This window comes from Rhinolophus sinicus, chromosome 18, assembly GCF_057876585.1.
Source record: "Rhinolophus sinicus isolate RSI-liver-muscle chromosome 18, RSI-T2T, whole genome shotgun sequence".
NCBI lineage: Eukaryota > Metazoa > Chordata > Mammalia > Chiroptera > Rhinolophidae > Rhinolophus > Rhinolophus sinicus.
Genome location: NC_142518.1, coordinates 91740389 through 91749366, shown reverse-complemented (window position 1 = coordinate 91749366; position 8978 = coordinate 91740389). Strand labels below are relative to the sequence as shown.

The 8978-nt window shown below is 50.0% G+C and overlaps 1 long non-coding RNA gene across 1 annotated transcript; it reads left to right on the top strand.

Moving 5' to 3' along the window:
* Positions 1-437: 437 nt before the first annotated feature.
* Positions 438-7673, top strand: LOC141569666 (uncharacterized). Its single transcript, XR_012493401.2, has 2 exons — positions 438-4159; positions 7438-7673. It is a non-coding gene; the product is annotated as an uncharacterized LOC141569666 (long non-coding RNA).
* The last annotated feature ends 1305 nt before the right edge of the window (positions 7674-8978 follow it).

Here is an 8978-nt window from a genome sequence, read left to right as displayed (position 1 = left end):
GATTTTTGGAGTTCAGGCCAGCCCCCCAGGGAAGTCCGCCAGAGTTGGGGGAGGGAGAGGCAGCGCCGATTGCAGGGCCTGCCGTTTAGTGCTCCCGGCCCCACGACTAGAACCGTCCCAAACTTCCTGTTTCTTTCGGCCGCTCTGACCCCGGGGCTGCAGCTCCGAGATAGCTCTGGGCCTACAAGTGCATGCTGGGTAAGCGCAGACGGCCGAGGTAGGCGAGCTGCTGGCGGTCGCCGCGGCGCGGGACCGATGTGGGCGCGCGCGGCCGCCTTCCCAGGCGGTCACGCTTTGCATGTCGGATGGGCAGCGGGCAGGTGGCAGGGAGGCCCCCACGCCGAGGGCTGGGGCGGAGCCTCCGCTGGGGCGGGGGCGGAGGGGGAGGGGTGGAGGCGGAACAAGGGGCGGGGGCGGGGGCCCGGAGTTGATGCAGTTTAAAAGGAAGCCCAGTTGCCTTCTTGCAAGGCCGAAGTTCGAGCAGACCTCGGCGCGCCGAGTGCAGGAAATCCTGGTGGGGCAGCGCCGCCGGCTGGGCCCCGGCCGGGCCCTGAGTTCTCGCGCCCCCCTGAAGCCCTAAGACCTTCTTTACTCAGCGTGGGCAAAATGTAACGGAACTGGTGACTCCCTCTCCAAAGGTGGGCCAGATTTAGAATTTTTAAAAAGTGCGGACAAATGATCCACTCCAGAGAGAAACTAAGGGGATCGCAGTCGTTGAGGGGTGGAATTCGGAAAGGAGAACCCGTCCCTCAGTGCCTCCTCGGTCCTCAAGATGGATTGCATGGAGGAGAGGGTGGCTGAAGTGCTGCCTTCTCCCCAGCAGAACCAGCGACTGACGCTGCGACTTAGGTACATAAAGATGGTTATATCGGTAGAAGGTTAACCTGCACATCTACCCGCACCTTCCTTTGGGGCCCCACCCCCTGCACGTAACTGCATCTCCTTTCCATTCCCAGTCCCTCTCAATATTCCCTACTTTCCCCATCTGCCACAGATTTGCATGGCATCTTGAAGAAACTGGAAGTTTTACTCTGGGGTCGGTGTTGCGTATAGGACCAGGCAAGATGGAAAGTAGGGCACACAGGACATACAGGGGCGCACTTCCCAGATTATTACTCCCATTTTGAAGATGAAGAAACTGAGGCATCTCAGAGAACTTAAACATTTGCTGAGCTCACACAGGGAGTCAGTTATTTTAGAGGTTAAAACGCAGCTTGGAGATGGGGGGCGGGGGAGGCAATGCTTAAGATTCAGATTGAGCAACTGCATCGCCCACCAAGTCTCTCCAGGTGCTGCCCCCAACTAGGTGAATGCTACTTTAGCAATCCTCTTACCCTCTCTCTGATGGCACACCGCACTAGGGTTATTTGATTATGTTTCTGTCACCCATGCTAGACTATGAGTGTCTCAATGATGGAGACAGGGTCTTGATATTTATTATGTTATCTCAGAGCCTAGTTAAATGCCTGACACATAGATGACAGTCAATAAATGTTTCTTTATTGAACAGTAGAAATCAGAAGTCTAGACTCCCAGGCATTTTCAAGTCAAAATGCTGCCTTATCTTCCCGTTCACCCACACAACTGGCTTAGAAGTACCCCTTTAGGGGCAAGATCTTACTATTGCCACATATCCTGGTACTGGACTCTGCACTTAGAAGGTCTTTCAAAAGTAGACATAGAGGGTGAGGGGCCATCGTTGGCTGGCTGGTTAGCTCACCATCCAGGGGCAGGTTTGAGCTGCCCAGTTACAAATCTGTTATGTATGGTCTGTGCCCTGGTGCCCTTCTCTGGAACCATAATATAGCAAGCAGTGCAAACATTTATGCAAATGAGCCAAGAGCCCTGCTGCTTTCAAAAATAAATGATGGAGCCCATATCAGTAGTTGTAGTGTGTCTTGGCAGCCTTAGGAAGGAGCCCTGCCCGTCTCTTCCTAGTTCTCTTGGGGAAGCCTGACACAGGGAGAAGCAGTGTCCCCTACCCCTATCGTTTCCCCCTCCCTTCCAAAACTACAACCAGCTACAAACCACATGGCCTACAAGCAACAGAGATTTGTGGCCTTTGGAACCTCCCAGGGCAGGGGTCAGTCGGGAGGTCAAAGGTGGTGTAGGCATCACACAGTCCAGAGTCGTTACTCTAATGCCCTCTGGGAGACTTTTGAATCAATAGGCCTATTTGTCATCCCTCTAGGGAGGACTGGGGTGGGTAGTGGGGGTCCGTAATCAAGCCTACCCCTACCCCCCTATAACATTGCTCCAAGAAACTCACTCATATCCTGGCATCCTGCAAATCTGGCCACTACCCAGAAACAACAGAAACAGGAAGTGGGATGACTTCTGTGGGGATGGTCAGATAGGACATGTCCTTTGGAGTCTAGGATAGGAACCTAGGCGTCTGTCCTTTTATTTGGGAGTCTGTGGCATTCACAAAGCCAGCAGGATGACTATGGGACCTTATTGACCCCTCCACAGTTTGGTAAATAGCTCATTTCCAGCAAGATTGTGCCCTGACCCATGATTATCCTTGTTCCTTCTGGGAGAGTTTTAGAATCACTCCCTGTGGGAAAGAGGTGGGATAACATAATAGTTGAGGGCCTGGACTTGGGCTGTGGCCAGACCTGGATTCCAAACCCAGCTCTGCCACTAACTAGCTTCACCATCTCTTCAAGTTACCTTCTCTGAGCCTTAGTTTCCTTATCTGTTAAAGGGGGATAATAATAGTACCTACTACATGAGACTTATTGGGATTAAATATGATGTGTACTATGTCCTTGGCACTTTGTAAGTGCTCAATAAATTATAGCTGTAGTAACCATTCTTCTTAGGTTTCGTTGCAAACAAGTCTTGTTCTGCCTGGTACCTGTCAAGCCTGGAGCATTTCTCAGCCCAAGTCCCTCCCTAAGATCCTGGAGAGATGAAATTCCTCTGGCACCCCTCCCCTCCCAGCATTTGGGTAATTTGTAATCGGAATTGGCCTGGGGTATGCCAAAGGTACAGCAAGTGTGGCTCTGGCCACAGGCAATATCACCCGAGGGAATTTAGTTTTATTGCCAAAAACGGTTTTAAGTGCTCACCTGGGGGGGGGCACTCAGGGAAGCTGTCCCTCCACAGGCTCTCAAATGCATACCCATGGTGTCTAGGACCAGGCTAGTACCCTGGCTATAGCCACTCGCTAAGTGTGCATTTACAGTGCCGCAGCTTTGAAAATGTTTTGTCTGATTCACTTGATAACTTCTATCTTAAATGGCCTTTGTTGAAAAATTTACCCTGGTATGGAATGAGAGGAGAGTTCATTTCTAATTCCAAAATTTGGCGTCTGGGGTTGGTAGGCTTGGGAGCAGAAGCTAAGTGCTGGGCAAGATGGGCAGGGAAACAATCTGGTTCTGCCAGAAGTTCACAAACATGTACCCTGCTTTGGCAGGGCACTTTCAGCACACTTTTGGATTCATCTATTTTTTTTAACTGAGTTTGTACTGCAAAGGGGAAGGTGACTGAATCTCCCCCATCAGACTCAGGCTCCTTGAGGTTAGAGACCTTGTCACCCCACAGTACTGGGAGCTTTCTGACCATGAGGCCCGAGTCTCCCTCTTAGGCTGACCGGTGTTCAGCCTGGGAACCGAGAGAGCGGCCTCAGTCCTTGGAGCATCTCCCCCACCCGCTCCCGGTGCATTCTTTGGTGTTCTAGGCACCGGGAGGCTCAGCACCCGCCGCTGAGCAAATGGCGCGAACGAGGCCGGGAAAGGTCGAGGCCTCGGGGCCCAAATTCCCCAGACCTCAGGCTGGGGAGGGGCAGCTGCACGCCTCCCGCGAAGGGAGGGGACACGTGATGGGACGCTTCAGAGGGTGCCCCCGAGTTCATCCAGGCCCTTTTGTCTGCCCCCTCCCCGAAGCCCCCACCCCAAAAAGGGCTGACAGCAGGGGAGGAGGGAGACCGGGGCGGGGTGAGGGGAGGGGAGGGAAAGAAGGGAAAGGGAGGAGAGGGCAGCGAGCGCTGTGGGGGCTGGGAGAGGCCAGACGAGTGGCGGGCCGAGGCCGAGCCCGAGGAGCTGCCAGAGCTGCCCGAGAAGGCGAGGAGGAAAACGCGGAGGAAGGAAGCCCATCCTGCCCCCAACACCCGAATGTCTCCTGTTACCAACTGAAGGTGCTGCCTCAGGAAGAGGTGATCGGAGCCGTTGAGTGCAGGCGGTCACGTGAGCCGAGGGGGGGGGGGAGAGAGAGAGAGAGAGAGAGAGAGAGAGAGAGAGAGAGAGAGAGAGCCGGAGAGCCAGCAGAACGCCAACAGACAGACGACCAACAAAGAGCACAACAGGGAGGCCGCGACGGGGACCGCGAAAGAAAAAGAGGGGTGAGAGGGAGGAAGGCAGCGCCCCCCCCTTTCCAGATACTCCCCAGCCTCAACTCTCCGGTCTCACATTAGAGAGGCTCGGTGACCAAATGGGGCCTGGGGACCCCATTCTCCAGCCGGAGCAGCCCCTTATCCTCGCTGGCTCACTTGCCCCTGCAGCTAAGCTGGCCACTTCCCCAGTCCTGAACCGAGAATGTGAGCTGTAATTGGGCCTGGTAAATACTCCTCTATAGCTTGCAAAGTAAGGGCAACTCCCTGTTATCCACAGGGGGCTTCCCTAGGGTCCTGGGAATCCTGAATCTCCCAGATCTTAGAGCTGTCCCCATCCCAAGTTGGCTGGGAGTTGGGGTCCAGACTCTTTGAGTCCATTCCATTGGGCAACAACAAATGAGGCTCAGGTGAAGTGTCCACTGTGCCAGGCACTGTGCTAGGTTCATGCAGCTGCAGAGATGAACAACACAGGTCACCGGCTGTGACCTCACTTCTGGGATCTTCTACTTTATAGGGAGAGGTCACAGACAGACAGGCACAGACGGAGCTGACCTTGAAAGGGTCTCTGCCCAGTGCTAGGAAAGTGCTAGAGGGAGCATGGAGGAAAGAGAAATGACTGAGGAACCACAAGACCTCTTGGAGGAAGAAGGATTTGAACAGGGCCTTGAGGGCTGGGGTTCAGTGCAGGTGGAGGGATTATTCTGACCACAAGGCCTGGAGCACGTGCCAGCTCCTTCTAGCAGGAACCTGCACTGCTTGCTGCCCCCTTGTTGGTGCTGATTACTGGGAATTGGCTATACTTGTCCAAAGTGCTACCAGTTCAACGAAAATTTTCCTCAGCCCCCTTTTTCCTTTGGGGAAGCATGGGCCAAGAGGAAATGAAGTCAATATTCTGTCCCCTGTCCCCCTGCCTCACAGGGATAGGAGGTGGCCACCCACTCAGTGAGCATGGACCAGGGGTACTAAGAAGTTTGCCTTGGCCCTGCTCTCCCTTCTCATCACAAGCATGGCCTCGCCCTGGGCTTCACTGGGCAAGGATTCTAAATCCAGATTCTAGGTCACTGTGAGCAGGTCAGGTGTACTTTGGCCATCCTGGCCCTTTTTATTGTTTTTTTTTTAATCATGTGAATTTCTTTATCTGTTATCCTTTTTAGCTCACAAAATATAGTCAACTCCCTGCTATCCACAGGTTCTTACAAGGTGCTCTGAGATTCCTGCATCAACCTAATCTTAGACCCCTCCCTCCTCCAGCCACTAAGAGTTGGGGTCTGACAAGCACAGGGGTATTTCAGTGGAGGGCGGGACATGGGAGCTACAAGCTTTGGTTGGCAGGCCCAGTATAGAGATTCCCCAAGGCTAGGGATATCACTTGAGATATGGCTGGCTGGGTTACTCAGGGCAAGGGGACCCAAGTCTCATAGGAAGGTCATAGACCTAACGGCACCCTTCTTAACATCCTGGTGAAAAGGCTGTCCCCCTCCCCAAACACTTTGTAGATACAAGCCATCAACATCATCACAATTAATTTTTTGTTACTGTTCCTCATGTATTCCTTCGTTCAGTTCTTTATTCCAAAAACATCTATTCAGCATTACTGTTTGCCCCTCTGTGTTCAGGACTGGGGACTGAGTCTCTCCCCACCAGAAGCTCCTGCTCTACTGAGAAAGTGATCACAAATTCTAAGGAGCAGGAGAGAATGCTTTCCTTTGTTCCTAATTGAAAAAGGAGTAATTAGACAAAGAAAGGGAGAGTTGAGTAAAGGCAGAAAGCCCAGGTCCATTGTCCAAAAATATGGAAAATAGAAAAAAGCAGAAATATAATTTTTAATCAAGCCACTTCGGAGCTGTGTGGATTTTATTTAGTTAGCCTCTGAGAGCCTCAGTATTATCATCTGTAAAGTGGGAGTAATTGCCTCACAGGGTCATTGTGCAAACACATATGATAATTTATGTAAGCAAAATGCCAAGCACAGAACCTGGTACCTAATAGGCCCTATTTTCAGGTACCTCGTATTGTTATATAACTACCATCCAAACCAATCACCTGCTGTTAACATTTTGGTACATTTCCTTCCAGTCTTTTAAAAAAATGCATATTTTTTCCATACAGTTTGTGATTCAACTCAATATACTATTTTATAGCTAGGCTTTTTCTTTTTAAACTTGCCATTTTAACCATTAACAATTTATTTTTAAAAATTGGGGAATATTGGGGAACAGTGTGTTTTTCCAGGGCCCATCAACTCCAAGTCATTGTCCTTCAGTCTAGTTGTGGAGGGCGCAGCTCAGCTCCAAGTCCAGTTGCCGTTTTCAATCTTAGGTGCAGGGGGCGCAGCCCACCATGCCATGTGGGAATCTGGCCACCTTTTCGGAAGCTCAGCGGCAGCTCATTGTCTTCAATCTAATTGTGGAGGGCGCAGCTCACTGGGAATTGAACCAGCAACCCTGTTCTTCAGAGCTCGCACTCTAACCAACTGAGCCATCTGGACGCCCCCATAGCTAGCCTTTTTAATTTTTACTTAAAATTACAACAAGAATTTCCTTATGTTATTAAAAAAATGTCCTTGTAAACATCATTTTAATGGCCACATAATAGTCCATTGTGTAGATTCCCATTGCTTTTTTTTTTAAAGAACTTAAGAGTGTTTTTTTGTTTGTTTTTTTGCAATCTTTTTTATTTTATTTTATTTTATTTTATTTTATTTTATTTTATTTATTTTATTTTATTTTATTTTATTTTATTTTATTTTATTTTATTTTATTTTATTTTATTTTATTGGGGAAGGGAAACAGGACTTTATTGGGGAACACTGTGTATTTCCAGGCCAGGCCTTTTTTTTTTCCAAGTCAAGTTGTTGTACTTTCAATCTCAGTTGTGGAGGGTGCTGTTCAGCTTCAAGTTGTTGTTCTTTCAGTCTTAGTTGTGGAGGGAGCAGCTCAGCTCCAGGACCAGTTGCCGTTGCTAGTTGCAGGGGGCACAGCCCACCATCCCTTGCGGGAGTCGAACCAGCAACCTTGTGGTTGAGAGGACGCGCTCCAACCAACTGAGCCATCTGGGAGCTCAGCGGCAGCTCAGCTCAAGGTGCCGTGTTCAATTTTTAGTTGCAGGGGGCGCTGCCTACCATCCCTTGCGGGACTCGAGGAGTTGAACTGGCAACCTTGTGGTTGAGAGCCCACTGGCCCATGTGGGAATCGAACCGGCAGCCTTCGGAGTTAGGAGCATGGAACTCTAACCGCCTGAGCCACCGGGTGGCCCCTCCCATTGCTTTTTAAAGCTCCCAGGTTATATGTCAATTATATCTCAATAAAGCTGGAAAATAAATAAAGAATAAAAGCTCCCAGGCCTACTGTTTCCTTTATCCTTTATCCACGATCACCCCAGCCATACCAGGTCTTTGCAGAAGACAATTATGGAACCACTTGTACCACCCCGCACATTCAAATCCAGTTATTTCCTAAGACATTGGTCCTTTCAATTAGCCATTTCCACAAGTGTCTGCCCTTCTGTACACTCATTGGCAGCCAAGGTAGTTTTAGAACTTGCGGTACCATGTTGTAACTCAACACAACCCCTGCCTCGGAGGATCCTCTCTTACTTTCCCTGGCCATTTTTGCCTCTACCCACTCCCTGGTCTGCCCTCTAAGCCTGGGCTGTGGGTTCCTCTAGGACTCTATGGATGCTAGTCTCATTTCCAACCTTCCAGCCAGAGATGGCACCTCCATTGCTTTACAAACTCAGTTTTGATGTCACCAAGAAAGTAAACCCGGAGGTAAGCACTATATGCAGGCCTTGGGAAGGCCAGATCAAGCTCTTGTGTCTGGAGGAAGGTTAATAGGTCTGTTTCTCATCTGGGTATTGCCATAGATGAGAATGAGAATTATAGAATAGGGGCCAGTGAGGGGGGGTGAAGTGGGAGTGTCCTGGGTCATTTTTTTTTTCCATTAGGTAAATGCCTCTAATCCCCCTGAGATTCTCCAAATTGGGGCTGGAATTGTCAAATAGATGGTTTGCTATGGGGAAACCTAAAGTCAGCAGAATGTTTTCGAACACAGTCCTTCAGCTTCAAGACAAGGACATCCTTATATGTCCGGAGGGTTCGGTATCAAGCAGGCAGTCTGGTGTTCTAGAACGTGAGACTTTCCTTGGGAAGAAGAGAATAAAAAAACCCTCTGGGGTTCTAGGAGAGGCATGGGATTCTAGTCAATGGGACAGTCCCAAGGGCAAGAGCTCATTCAATGGAAAATGTCACTCATTTCAAATCAGTGGGAAAATAATGTATTGTTTAACAAATGGTTTGGGGATACCTGATTATTTGGGGGGAAAACAAGTTAGCACCTCATGCCATCCACCAAAGTAAATTCCAGAATTAAACTGTAGCCTGATCAGTCAGGTTCTCGGTTGCAAACCACAGAATCTGATTTTAATTAACTGAAGCAGAAAAGGAGTTTGTTGGAAGGCTAGTGGAGATCTCACTGTGACTGGAAACATCAAGAAGTAGCTTCAGGAAAAGGGTCGGAACCAAGGGAAGAAGGCACAGTTAGGGTCAGGCCACAGGACTGGCTTGCTTGGGATGCCTTGATTGCATGGCCCCCTTCAGAGACTTGCAGCTGCCCTTCTGGACACCTGGCTGCCGAGACCTCCA